This window comes from Ovis canadensis, chromosome 5, assembly GCF_042477335.2.
Source record: "Ovis canadensis isolate MfBH-ARS-UI-01 breed Bighorn chromosome 5, ARS-UI_OviCan_v2, whole genome shotgun sequence".
Taxonomy (NCBI): domain Eukaryota; kingdom Metazoa; phylum Chordata; class Mammalia; order Artiodactyla; family Bovidae; genus Ovis; species Ovis canadensis.
The window spans coordinates 57,988,260-58,003,679 of NC_091249.1; the positions used below are offsets into that span (position 1 = coordinate 57,988,260).

Sequence of the window (15,420 nt, forward strand, 5' to 3'; positions counted from 1 at the left end):
CAAGTAACATATAAAGGAAACTCCATTTGCGTAACAGCTGATCTTTCAGCAGAAACTCTGCAGGCCAGAAGGGAATGGCAAGATATATTTAAAGTACTGAGAGGGAAAAATCTACAACCAAGATTACAGTACCCAACAAGGATCTCCAAAATTGATGGAGAAATAAAAAGCTTTTCAGACAAGCAAAAGTTTAGAAAATTCAGTACCACCAAACCAGCTTTACAACAAATGTTAAAGGGACGTATATAGTCAAGAAATATAAGAGAAGAAAAAACATCTACAGAATCAACCCCAAACAATTAAGAAAATGGCAATAGGAATATATATATCAATAATTACTTTAAATGTAAATGGATCAAATGTTCCAACCAAAAGGCACAGACTGGCTGAATGATACAAAAATAAGACCCATACATATGCTGTCTACAAGAAACCCACTTCAGACCTAAAGACACATATAGACTGAAAGTGAGAGGATGGAAAAATATATTCCATGCAAATGGCAAGCTAAAGAAAGTTGGAGTAGCAATCCTCATATCAGACAAAACAGACCTTAAAATAAACAAGATTACAAGAGATAAGGAAGGACCCTACATAATGATCAAGGGATCAATCCAAGAGGAAGACATAACAATTGTAAATATCTATGCACCCAAGGTAGGAGCACCTCAATACATAAGACAAACACTAACAGACATAAAAGGAGAAATTGACAGTAACACAATAATAGTAGGAGACTTTAACTCCCCACTCACACCAATGGACCATCATAAAAACAGAAAAGTAACAAGAAAACACAAGTCTTAAATGATACTTTAGATGAGATGGATCTCATCGATATCTTCAGGACATTCCATCCAAATGCAGAATACACCTTCTTCTGAAGTGCACATGGAACATTCTCTAGGATCGACCACATTTTGGGTCACAAAACAAGCCTCAGTAAATTTAAGAAAATTGAAATTGTATCAAGCATCTTCTCTGACCATAATGCTATGAGACTAGAAATCAATTACAGTGTAAAAAAAAAAAAAACTGTAAGAAACACAAGCACATGGAGATTAAACACATTTCTAAATAACCAACAGGTTACTGAAGAAATCAAAATGGAAATCAAAAATTTCTAGAAACAAATGACAATGAAAACATGACAACTCAAAACCTATGGGATGCAGCAAAGGCAGTTCTAAGAGGGAAGTTTATAGCAATACAATCCTACCTCAAGAAACAAGAAAAATATCAAACAGACAACTTTACAACTAAAACAGCTGGAAAAAGAAGAACAAAAAAAAAACCCAAAATTAGTAGAAGGAAAGAAATCATAAAGATCTGAGCAGAAACAAATGAAAAAGAACTGAAAGAAACAATAATAAAAATTAATAAAACTAAAAAAAATTAATAAAACTAAAAGCTGGTTCTTTGAGAAGCTAAACAAAATTAACAAGCCTTTAGCCAGACTTATCAAGGAAAAAAGAGGAAAGAATCACATCAACAAAATTAGAAATGAAAAAGGAGAGGTTACAACAGATAATGCAGAAATACAAAGTATTATAAGAGACTATTATGAACAACTATATGGCAATAAGATAGATAACCTGGAAGAAATGGACAGATTTTTAGAAAAGTTTAATCTCCCAAGATGGAATCAGGAAGAAATAGAAACTATGAACAACCCAATCACAAGCACTGAAATTGAAGCTGTCATAAAAAATTTCCCAAAAAACAAAAGCCCAGGATCAGATAGCTTCACAGGAGAATTCTATCAAACATTTAGAGAAGAGCTAATGCCTATCCTTCTAAAACACTTTCAAAAAATTGCAGAGGAAGGAACATTTCCAAACTCATTCTCCAAGGCCACTTGATACCAAAACCAGACAAACACAACACAAACAAAGAAAACTACAGGCCAATAGCATTGATGAAGATAGATGCAAAAATCCTCAACAAAATTTCAGCAAACAGAATTCAGCAACACATCAAAAGCTCATACACCATGATCAAGTTGGGTTTATTCCAGGGATTCTTCAATATATGCAAATTAATCAATGTGATACACCATATTAACAAATTGAAAGATAAAAACCATATGATAATCTCAATAGATGCAGAAAAAGCCTTTGACAAAATTCAGCACACATTTATGATAAAAACTCATCCAAAAATGGGAATAGAAGGGACCTACCTCAACATAGTAAAGGCCATAAATCATAAGCCTACAGAAAACATTACTTTCAATGGTGAAAAACTGAAAGCATTCCCCTTAAGATCAGGAACAACAAAAGGGTGTCCACTTTCACCACTATTACTCAACATAGTTCTCGAAGTCCTAGCTATAGCAATCAGAGAAGAAAAATAAATAAAAGGAATCCAAATCATAAAAGAAGTAAAGCTCTCACTGTTTGCAGATGACATGATCCTGTACATAGAAAACCCTAAAGATAGTAACAGAATATTACTAGAGCTAATCAGTGAATTTAGCAAAGTTTCAGAATACAAAATCAATACACAAAAATCACTTGTGTTTCTGTATACTAACAATGAAAAATCAGAAAGAGAAATTAAGAATCAATCCCATTCACTATTGCAACAAAAAGAATTGAATATCTAGGAATAAACTTATGTATGGATAAAAAAGAACTGTACACAGAAAATTATGTGACACTGATGAAAGAAATCAAAGATGACATAAACAGATGGTGAGATATTCCCTGTTCCTGGGTAGGAAGAATCAATATTGTGAAAATAACTATACTACCAAATGCAATCTACAGATTCAGTGCAATCCCTGTCAAATTACCAATGGCATCTTTCACAGAACTAGAACAAAGAATTTCACAATTCATATGGAAACACAAAAGACCCCAAAGAGTCAAAGCAGTCTTGAGAAAGAAGAATGGAGCTGGAGGAATCAACCTTCCTGACTTCAGATTATATTACAAAGCTACAGTCATCAAGCCAGTATGGTACTGCCACAAAAACAGAAATATAGATCAACGGAACAAGATAGAAAGCCCAGAAATAAACCCATGCACCTTCTGGTACTTTATTTTTGGCAAAGGAGGCAAGAATATGCAATGGGGCAAAGACAGCCTCTTCAATAAATAGTGCTGGGAAAACTGGACAACTACATGCAAAAGAATGAAATTAGAACACTTCCTAACATCACACACAAAGATAAACTCAAAATGGATTAAAGACCTACATGTAAGACCAGAAACTGTAAAACTCTTAGAGGAAAACATAGGCAGAACACTCGATGATATAAATCAAAGCAAGATCCTCTATGACCCACCTCCTACAGTAACAGAAATAAAAACAAAAATAAACAAGTGGGACCAGATTAAATTTAAAAGCTTTTGCACAGCAAAGGAAACTATAAGCAAGGTGAAAAGACAACCCTAAGAATGGGAGAAAATAACAGCAAATGAAACAACTGACAAACAATTTCCAAAATATACAAGCAGCTCATACAACTCAATACCAGAAAAACAGACAACCCAATCAAAAAATGGGAAAAAGGCCTAAACAGACATTTCTCCAAAGAAGACATACAGATGGCTAACAAACACATGAAAAGATGCTCAACATCGCTTATTATTAGAGAAATGCAAATCAGAACTACAATGAGATATCACCTCACACCAGTCAGAATGGCCATCATCAAAAAGATTACAAACAATTAATGCTGGAGAGGGTGTGGAGAGAAGGGAACGCTCTTGCACTGTTGGTGGGAATGTAAATCAATACAGCCACTATGGAAGATGGTATGAAGATTCCTTAAAAAGTCAGGAATAAAACCACTATATGACCCAGCAATCCCACTCCTAGGCTTACACCCTGAGGAAACAAAAATTGAAAAAGATACATATATCCCATTGTTCATTGCAGCACTATTTACAATAACAAGAACATGGAAGCAACCTAGATGTCCATCGACCGATGAATGGATAAAAAAGTTGCAATACATATATACAACGAAATATCACTCAGCCATAAAAACAAATGCATTTGAATCAGTTCTAATGATGTGGATGAATGAACCTAGAACCTATTATACAAAGTGAGGTAAATCAGAAAGAGAGAGATAAATATTGTATTCTAATGCATATACACGGAATCTAGAAAAATGGTACTGGAGAATTTATTTACAGGGCAACAGTGGAGAAACACACATAGAGAGTAGACTTACGGACAAGGGGGGAGGGGAAAAGAGGAAGCCGTATGGAAAGAGTAACATGGAAACTTACATTAGCATATGTAAAATAGATAGCCAACGGGAATTTGCTGTATGGCTCAGGAAACTCAAACAGGGGCTCTGTATCAACCTAAAGGGGTGGGATGGGGAGGGAGATGGGAGGGAGGTTCAAAAGGGTGGAGATATATGCATACCTATGGCTGATTCATGTTGAAGTTTGACATTAAACAACAAAATTCTGTAAAGCAATTATCCTTCAGTAAAAATAAATTAATTTTAAATGTATATTTTATGCCTTAAATTAATATTTCTTCATATTATAATTTCTATCCTGGCTTATTTTGATAAACCTTTTCCTATCTTTTACATACCTTTTTGTTTTTAATAGGTATCTTATAGGCAATATATAGCTTGATTTTATATGTAATTCTATTAGAGAGTCTTTACACTTTGAAGAGTTTTAACTGTTTACATTTATCATAATTTCTCATATCAATATTTATTTCTGCCTTTCTTATGTTCCAAATTGTCTATGCCTTCTTTTTTTAATCCTTTTCTTCTTTTCCTATTCTGTTGAGTAAATGGAATTTTCTTCTCCTGGTGTAAAAGTTATGCAGTCTATTTTTATTTTTCAAGTAACTGTCCCTAAGTTATTAAGAACACTATTTTTCCCCCTATTACATTCTTAAGCTATTTTTTGCTAAGTCACTTCAGTTGTGTCTGACTCTATGCGATCCCATAGATGGCAGCCCACCAGGCTCCCCGTCCCTGGGATTCTCCAGGCAAGAACACTGGAGTGGGTTGCCATTTCCTTCTTCAATGGATGAAAGCGAAAGGTGAAAGTGAAGTCGCTCAGTCATGTCCGACTTAGCGACCCCATGGACTGCAGCCTACCAGGCTCCTCAGTCCACGGGATTTTTCAGGCAAGAGTACTGGAGCGGGGTGCCATTGCCTTCTCCCTCTTAAGCTATTAGTATGTATTTTTTTTCCTCCAGAAAAAGAATTTCGGAGAAATAGACAATACCAAGCAAAGTAACACAGAAAAGGTAAAATGAAGAAAGTAAATTAGGGAGCAAAAGGTCAACAAAGAACAGAGAAAAAGGGAAAAAAACATAAATCAACAAAAAGAGTTGGAGTCTGAGGGAATAAAGCAAGGAGCCTTGCACATCCAGCATGATCAAAATTCCAAGAGCGAGAAAAAATCTAGGCTTCATTCATTCTTGTCATGTAATATCTTCAGATCATTTCTTTCCTTTCTTGGAAAAGCATTACAAAATATTTCATAAATATTTGCTAAGTAGCCACTGTGTTCCAGGTCCTCCATTCAGCCTGGGGACAAAGCAGTGAACTAGTAGACCCTCTCCTTGCCTTCCCAGGACTCATAGTCAGAGTAAATCATTTTAAAAAAACAATTACAGGAAGAATTACTATTGTTAAAATGACCATACTACCCAAACAATATACAGATTTAATGCAATCCCTATCAAATTACCCATGACATTTTTTATAGAACTAGAACAAATAATCCTAAAATTTATATGAAACAATAAAAGACACAGAATTCCCAAAGCTACCCTGAAGAAAGACATCAAAGCAGGAAGCATAGCCCTCCCAGACTTCAGACAATACTGCAAATCTACAGTAATCAAAACAGCCTGGTATTGGGATAAAAACAGACATATGGATCAATGAAACAGAATAAAGAGCCTAGAAATAAGCCCATACACCTATGGTCAATTAATCTTCAACAAAGGAGATGAGAATATACAATGGTGAAAAGACAGTTTCTTCAGCAAGCAGTGTTGTGACAACCACATACGAATCAATGAAGTTAGAACCTACCCTGTCACCACACACGAAAATAAACTCAAAATGGCTTCAAGACTTAAATATAAGACATGACACTGTAAAACTCCTAGAGGAGAACAGAAGCAAAATATCCTCTGATATAAATTGCACTAATGTTTCCTTAGGTAAGTCTCCCAAGGTAATAGAAATTTAAACAAAAATAAACAAATGGATCCAATCAAACTTACAAGCTTTTGTATAGCAAAGAAAACCATACACAAAGCAAAAAGACAACCTACAGACTGGGAGAAAATATTTGCAAATGATGTGACCAACAAAAGCTTCATTTTCAAACTATGCAAACAGTTTATACAACTCAATAAGAAGAAAACAAACAACCCAATCCAAAAACGGGCAGAAGACCTAAATAGACATATCTCCAAAGAAGAAATACAGATAGCCAAGAGGCACATTGAAAAGATGCTCTTCACAACTATCAGAGAAATATAAACCAAAAATACAAGGAGGTACCATCTCACACTGGTCACAAAAGACCAATAAGTAGCAAACACTGAAGAGAGTGTGAAGAAAAGGGAACCCTCTTACACTGTCGATGGGAATGTAAATTAATGCAGCCACTATGGAAAACAGTATGGAAATTCCTCAAAAAGCCAGAGTTGCCTCATTATCCAATAATCCCATTCCTGGGCATATACCCAGACAGAACTATAATTCAAAAAGATACATGAACTGTGATGGTCACAACAGCACTATTTACAATAGCGAAGACAAGGAAACAACCTAAATGTCCACTGACCGATGAATGGATGAAGAAGATGTGATATATATTTATATATATATATATATATATATGCACATACACACACATATAGGCATGAACTTGGGCAAACTCCAGGAGATGGTGAGGGACAGGGAGGCCTGGCATTCTACAGTCCATGGGGTCACAAAGAGTTGGACACAACTGGGTGACTGAAAAACAACAGCAATATTATACAATGGAATATTACTCAGCCATTAAAAAAGAATGAAATAATGCCATTGGCAGCAATGTGGCTGGACCTGGAGATTATCATACTAAGCGAAGAAAGTCAGGAAATGATAAATACCCCTTGATACCACTTGTATGTGAAATCTAAAAATGACACAAATGAACATATCTACAAAACAGAAACAGACTCACAGATAGAGAAGAGACTTGGAGATGCCAAGGTGGGGAGGAGGGGGTGGGGGGAAGGAAGGACTGGAAGTTTGAGATTATTAGATACAAGGTATTATATGTAAGCTGGACAAACAATAAGGTCCTACTGTATAGCACAGGGAACTATAGTCAGTATCTTGTAATGAACCATAATGGAAATAATATGAAAAATAATATGTATAACTGAATTACTTTGTTATACAGCAGAAATTAACACACTGTAACTCAACTGTCCTTCAAAACATTTTTTTTTTAAAGCAGTTACATCAGAATAGGAGGAGTACAGGCACCTTGGAAGTATCCAGCAAGGGAAACCCAACCTGGTCTGTGGGAATCAGGAAAATCCTCCCATATGAAGTTACCCATGCACTATAGTTGGAGGCCGTTGCTCCTCCACCAGTGGCTGCCAAAAGCAGAGGCTGGCCTTAACTGCCACCCTGCTGCTGGCCACTGGTCTTCTGCATCTTATGGGACTGTGAGGAGGACATATCCACGTGGCCAAGGCTATGGTACTTATACTTGCCATGAAGCCATGTGTTTATTAACAGCCCAAGTCCTCTCAGTCCACATGCCCAGAGTTCACAAGGTCCCCACCCTGTCCCATTCCCCAGGCTGTGTCAGCATGTAAGCAGAAACTGGTGTCAACGCGACCACTGGTTCCTGAGACCAACCCCTTCTCTGTGTAGCTTGCCTACATATTTGCTCCATGCCTTAATTTTCTTTCATGCACAATCAGACTCATTTAGATGGATCAAGGAAGGAGTCTGAGTTAGGAAATATTTGAAGGAAAAGAGCAACTTTTATTGCTTCTAAGGAGCTACAGTAAATTCAGTGAGGCCCATTTCAAATGCCATCCACATTGGCCATCATGAATAGAAAGAGAAAAGAGCATGGAAAAGAGCAGAAGAGATTATGAGCTCCCACTTTGGGAACAATTACCTAGGTTCAAACCCTGATTTTACCACTATTGCCATGTGACCTTGGGAACAAGACTGAAGTGCTCTGAGTCTCAGATTACTCATTTGTGAAGAGACTAGTAATAGCTTCACAAGGTGGTGAAGATTAATCAGGACCTGCTTGTGACTTAGCACAGAGCCTGGTACTTAAGAAGAGCTCAGAAATGGAGTTGCTTAGTATTGCTGTTATCATCAGCATTAGCATGAGAATTACTACATCACAGCCTGAACTGGGAGAATTAACGAAGGACATAGTATCATTATTTTTTATGGTGAGAAAATAGGGAGAGTGGTTTCCCATAGATGCATGATACCTAATCTATAATATTTACCACTCAGTTCTTTGAATCAGTTTAAGCAAAATACAAAGCTCTAGTTCATAAAATAACTTGGTAATTAAGCAAAGGGATTCAAATATTTTCCTTATGAACTTCTATCCTGAAGTTTGCATTATTTGCTCATTTAAGGATTCAGGGTATCTGGTCACACCCTTATTAAACTGTCCTTGTCCATTCATTCATAATTTAGTCAACAAATATTCATTGGATGCCTAGCAGAGAGGCATTACACAAAGTAGGCACCAGCCAATGTTTATTGAATTAAAAAAAAAAACTTATTACCAGCATCCAACCATACACATGAATGCTTGCATGTGCATGCACATGTGTGCTCACACACACACACTGCATGTTTAATCACATTCATAAAATTCTTGTTTTACTTTGCTTGACCTCTGAAACAAATTATCTAATCTAAATCAAATAATTTTTTACTTTTTGAGAATGCTTTAGAAATTTTTCATTCCATTAAACTTCCCAGATTCCTCAAAGGTGGGGAAGAAACCCTAAATTTCTTCTTTAGTACAATGCTATACACATATAAGCTCACTGCCACTGCTGCTAAGTCACTTCTGTCGTGTCCAACTCTGTGCGACCCCATAGACGGCAGCCCACCAGGCTCCCCCGTCCCTGGGATTATCCAGGCAAGAACACTGGAGTGGGTTGCCATTTCCTTCTCCAGTGCATGAAAGTGAAAAGTGAAAGTGAAGTCACTCAGTCATGTCCGACTCCTAGCGACCCCATGGACTGCAGCCTACTAGGCTCCTCCGTCCATGGGATTTTCCAGGCAAGAGTACTGGAAAAGAGTATTGCCTTCTCCAATAAGCTCACTAAATAATCATTTTCATTCCTAAAACATGAGCAACTCTCTTTTCCATCTAATCCTCAATTTTTATCTACTTTTTCATTTACAGTTGACATACTCAGCAAGAGTATTCAGTTCAGTTCAGTTCAGTCACTCAGTCATGTCCGACTCTTTGCGACCCCATGAATCGCAGCACGCCAGGCCTCCCTGTCCATCACCAACTCCCAGAGTTCACTCAAACTCACATCCATTGAGTCAGTGATGCCATCCAACCACCTCATCCTCTGTCATCCCCTTCTCCTCCTGCCCTCAATCTTTCCCAGCATCAGGGTCTTTTCAAATGAGTCAGCTCTTCACATCAGGTGGCCAAAGTATTGGAGTTTCAGCTTCAACATCAGTCCTTCCAATGAACACCCAGGACTGATCTCCTTTAGGATGGACTGGTTGGATCTCCTTGCAGTCCAAGGGACTCTCAAGAGTCTTCTCCAATAGTTCAAAGGCATCAATTCGTCGGCACTCAGCTTTCTTTATAGTCCAACTCTCACATCCATACATGACTACTGGAAAAAACATAGCCTTGACTAGACGGACCTTTGTTGGCAAAGTAATGTCTCTGCTTTTCAATATGCTGTCTAGGTTGATTATAACTTTCCTTCCAAGGAGTAAGCATCTTTTAATTTCATGGCTGCAATCACCATCGGCAGTGATTTTGGAGCCCAGAAAAATAAAGTTGCCACTGTTTCCACTGTTTCCCCATCTATTTGACATTAAGTGATGGGACTGGATGCCATGATCTTCGTTTTCTGAATGTTGAGCTTTAAGCCAACTTTTTCACTCTTCTCTTTCACTTTCATCAAGAGGCTTTTTAGTTCCTCTTCACTTTCTGCCATAAGGGTGGTGTCATCTGCATATCTGAGGTGATTGATATTTCTCCTGGCAATCCTGATTCCAGTTTGTGTTTCTTCCAGCCCAGTGTTTCTCATGATGTACTCTGCATAGAAGTTAAATAAGCAGGATGACAATATACAGGCTTGATGTACTCCTTTCCTATTTGGAACCAGTCTGTTGTTCCATGTCCAGTTCTAACTGTTGCCTCCTGACCTGCATACAGGTTTCTCAAGAGGCAGGCTTTCAGAATTTTCCGCAGTTCATTGTGATCCACACAGTCAAAGGCTTTGGCATAGTCAATAAAGCAGAAATAGATGTTTTTCTGGAACTCTCTTGCTTTTTCGATGATCCAGCAGATGTTGGCAATTTGATCTCTGGTTCCTCTGCCTTTTCTAAAATCAGCTTGAACATCTGGAAGTTCACGATTCACATATTGCTGAAGCCTGGCTTGGAGAATTTTAAGCATAGACCCTGCTAAAATGCTTCCCTGGGAGAAAAACAACTAAAGGTTGACAAGTTTCATCACTCTTGATTTTTAGCCCATCATTTGAAAGTGCTGAAATCTTTAGGCGATGAAAAATGTTGGTGTTTCATAGCACAAAGATAGAAGAGGAAGGCAAAAACTCGAAAGTGTCACATTCAAAGTTCCAGAGCCCCAGGGAACTCTGCAAAGATGTGCTGCACCAGCCTTCCTGGGGTCACCCAGCCCATGCAGCCAATGCTCCATGTACCACCATGGCAGTGTGAATCACTGTACGCATTGAGGAGGCCTTGTCACACTGTCCAGAATAAAAATATAAAACCATGTAATGATTTAGGACCATAAGTACATGTAGGGGCTTCTCAGGTGATGCAGTGGTAAAGAATCTGCCTGCCAGAAGATTCCGCAGAGTAGGAAATGGCAACCCACTCCACAATATTCTTGCCTGGAAAATCCCATGGACAGAGGACCTGGTGGGCTACCGTCCAGGGGATTGCAAAGAATCAGACACAACTGAGTGCACATGCACAAACATATAAACACACACACACACACACACACACAGACACACACAGTACGTGTAAGCAGCAGATATCCATGGGAATTATGCAGAGTGGAAAAAGCCAGTCTCAGAGACTTACATACTGTGCAATTCCGTTGATACAGTATTCTCAGAGTGACAAGACCTTAGTGATAGAAAGCAGATCAGCAGTTGCCAAGGTTGGAGGAAGGATGTGACTTAGAGGGTATCTTAGAGAGTCACACCGTGAGGCATCTCAGCAGCCAGGGCCAACACAGACAGTCAGGCTCTCACTAGGGTGTTTAACAACTGAAGGACAGTCTGGAAGCCACACTGTACTTCTGAATCAAGCTGGGATGCTCAGCCGGATGAGAGGTGTGAGCCTTGTCTATATGTGGGGAGGTACAGCCCGGCTGCTGTAAGCAAATATCTACAGGGCTGTTGTGTGGGAGATGGATTAGATCTGCCCTATATTAACTCTGAGGGCAGGTCTTATATCTGCAGGGAGAAGCTAGATGAAAGCAGGTTTCAATTCAATATAAAGAACTGTTCCAAGAGACCTTCTTTGACAGGTAATAAGTTCCCAGACACTGGAAATATTTGAACATAGATCAAATGACCACCTGTCGAGCATGATATAAGGGATCCCCATGAAGGGCCTCTATCCCATTCTAAGGAGATGACACCAACAATAAAGACACTGGAGGTAGGGCACTCTGATCTGAAGATAAGATTCAGTGCCACTCTTCCCTTTTAATTTTGCTAACTCCGTTAGTATGAATCTGTTTTCCCAAATCCATTAACTCCTTGGTGGTTCATCCTGTCCCCAAATGAATCTCACCTCCCCAGCAGATCTCCAGGCCTCCTGATAAGACGGACACGGCCTGCACTGCTCCTGCCTCCCCCACTGAGCCTGGCACAAGGTGGGCAGAAGACAAGCTCTGTAAACATGTGAAGCCAGGTGAATGATAGCTTGGGCATGTCCGAGGCAAGAAGCCAGCCCGGCTCCAGCTGAAGTCCTCATGCACTGACAGTCCCTATATTTTATGACCTCAGAGTGCTTCCTGGCACAGACTCCCTCCAATGGTGATTCATTTCTCCTTTGCAGCTTTGTCAGTATTGGGGTTTTCTACTTAGTTCTCAATGAACTAGCTATCATAGTTATAGCTCCCTAGGAAATGCCATACAGCAACTCTGTCAAGGTTTTTATTTGCTTGGACAAATCGTTTTATTTCAGCAAGGTGTTTTATTAGCTTAGAGAGTCATAAATCACTTCAAAGGTAGATGAAAGATGACCCAAGACACACGATTTCATATGTGATGTTGTTCTTTCTGCTGAAGATCATGTCTCCTTGATTAGGATTGAGATTGATTTAGTTTCATGCAAATTATGAAAAGCGAATGACATCAACATACCTGTTTAGTCACCTGGCCACAGCTAAGAAGCTGACTCCAACATCCATCTGGTTACCATCACTCAGGAAATCTGTCATCAACATGCAGGGTTATAACAGTCCCAAAAAAGGCAGTTTGAAGTTCCTTCTCCAAAACATAAGTCCTCCTGGGCCCAAATCACTCCAACAATGAAGACACTGGTGTGAGAATAGCTATGAGAAAGGAGTTGCATTAGTTACCATAGGCTCTGCTATGATACAGTAACACCTAAACATTTAAATCTCCATGACTTAACCCAACATATGGTTATTTCTCATTCTCACAAGGTTTCCAATGAGATTTGGTCATGCCGTACCGCAGGGTGACTCGGCAACTAATCCTGTCCTCTTCCATCTTGTTGCAGCAGGAAGAGGAGAGGGAATAAAAAACCCCACCCACTTCCTTGCCTTCCTTCCTTCCTTCCCTCCTTCCTTTCTTCCATGTTAAGATTTTATTTTTTAAAGAACTTTCAGGTTCACAGGAAAATTGGAAGGTGCAGAGATTTCCCATATACTCCCCCCCATATACATGCATAATCTCCCCCGTTACTAACATTGCCCACCATCTGTCTGTATTAGTCACTTCAGTCATGTCTGACTCTGTGACCCCATGGACTGTAGCCCTCGAGGCTCCTCTGTCCATGGTATTTTCCAGGCAAGAATACTGGAGTGGGTTGCCATTTCCTCCTCCAGGGATCTGCCTGACTCAGGGATTGAACCCAGGTCTCCTGCATTGTAGGCAGATTCTTTACTATCTGAGCCACCAGGGAAGACCACTAGAGTGGTATCTTTGTTACAACTGATGAACCTATATTGATACATCATAATTACTCAAAGTCCATAGTTAACATTCTCTCAATATTGACTATCCTGTGGGTTTGGACCATTGTATATTGATACGTATCCACTGTTATAGTATCATAGATAGTATTTTCACTGCCCTAAAAATCCTATGTACTCTACCTATTCATCTCTCCTCCCCAGTCCCTGGCAAACACTGATATTATTTTTTCTCCATGGTTTTGCCATTTCCAGAATGTCATATCGCTGAGACTGTATAATATGTACCCTTTTCAAATTTTAGTAATATGCATTTAAAGTTCCTCCTGATCTTTTCATGCATGGCTTGACACCTCACTTCTTTTTAGCACTGATTAATATTCTATTGTCTATATGTATCACAGTTCAGTTATCCTTTCACCTACTGAAGGACACTTTGGTTTCCTCCAACTTTGGGCAATTATGGATAAACTTTCTATGAACACATGTGTGCAGATTTCTGTGTAGACACAGATTTTCAAATCCTTTGGCTAAATACCAAGAAGTGTGATTGCTGGACTGTATGGTATGAGTACATACTTTTACTCTTGTAAGAAAGTGCCAAATTATCTTCCAAAGTGGCTGTAACATTTTGCGTTCCTACAAGCAATGAAAGAGAACTCAGCATTTGGTGTTGTCAATGTTCCAAATTTTGGCCATTCTAACAGGTATGTGGGTATCTCACTGCATATAGTCTTAATTTCCTGATGGTATTTGCCCACTTTTAAATGCCTGGGCCTGGAGTGACACTCACTGCCTTTAACTCACAGCCCACTGGCCAGAACTAGACATAGCCCAGAGCCTGACAGCAGATCTGAGAAACACAAGGGAGTGCCTGGGTGCTGAGGAAGAACAAAGGGCTTAAACCCCTGGGAATGGCTTTCTTAGCACCTGTATCCCAACTTTATCTCTTGCCATGGATCCAGGTTTATTCTGGTGTGCAAGCTGGACTGGAAAAGCAGTCTCCCTTCTGTGATTGAGAAAGAACTGGGACTCGGAGCCCAGAAACCGCTTTGGAAGCAAAGTCAGGAGTTAGATATGCCAGACCGCCAGGAACATCTGGCTGACTTGGGGCACACATTGGAGGGTGCTGCAAGAGTTCCTCCCTCCTCCTCTCTATTCAGATCTGAAAGCACCCAACCATCAAGGAAATGCAGAGCAAGGGAGCACGGCCATGCCTCTGCACAGCTCTTTGTTCCCAGCGCCCAGGGAGGCAGCTCTACTTAAAGCCAGCAGTCGGACTGCCACAGAATCCAAGGGCACTGCGCAAGGGGAGACTTGGGACCACGGCTGCTCAGGTGTGGTGTTCTCTCCAGACCCTGACATCACTGGCTTTATACTGGCCAAAGTCCCCCATGGAAAAGTCGGGCGTCGGAGTATCCTACATATCATATCTCTTGTGCCAATTTAAAAAATAAAGATAATCACTAAAGAAATAGCTTGTAAGTGGTAGCAGCATCTTATCTGCAAGTAAACCAGCCATGCTGTTCAGATATTATATTATACTATTATGAAATTCACATTGTAGTCTCTTCAATGTAAAGAATCATTTCAGTGAACGAAGTACCTCTTTTTCTTCCAATTTCTGTTTTCATTAGAAAAGTGACGGAAAATCTAGAAGTACCTCCCTATAGCTAGTTTAAAAAATCTATTTGGAAACCTTGAAAATATTGGTAAATTATAAAAGCAATTGAACTCGGATACTTTTCTCTTATTTTATTGTTCCCTATTCTCTGAAAAGCCTTCAACGTTGTATTTCTATCTCAGAATAAGGATGCATTTTCCTCTCAGAACCTGAAGGTATTCTAATTATATGTAAATCAGTTCACAGAAATAAATATCCATGGTTAAAGGACATTTAAAATGTTAAAAGGTTTTTCTCAACCATTCACTGTTGAAAATAAAGTCTATTTCCAGAACCCCGGTAGCTCCAACCCCCTTTCACAGAAGCACATGCGAAGCCATTTTTCCTGGGCTC

At 39.2% G+C, this 15,420-nt stretch overlaps 1 protein-coding gene across 3 annotated transcripts in view; it reads right to left on the reverse strand.

The window, feature by feature from the left end:
- Positions 1-15,420, reverse strand: part of FSTL4 (follistatin like 4) — a 739,698-nt gene that overhangs the window by 459,756 nt on the left and 264,522 nt on the right. For all 3 annotated transcript variants that reach the window (XM_069592040.1, XM_069592042.1, XM_069592041.1), the window contains one exon: positions 12,607-12,797. The gene's annotated coding sequence lies outside the window, so the exon portion shown is untranslated. The remainder of the gene's footprint in view (positions 1-12,606; positions 12,798-15,420) is intronic.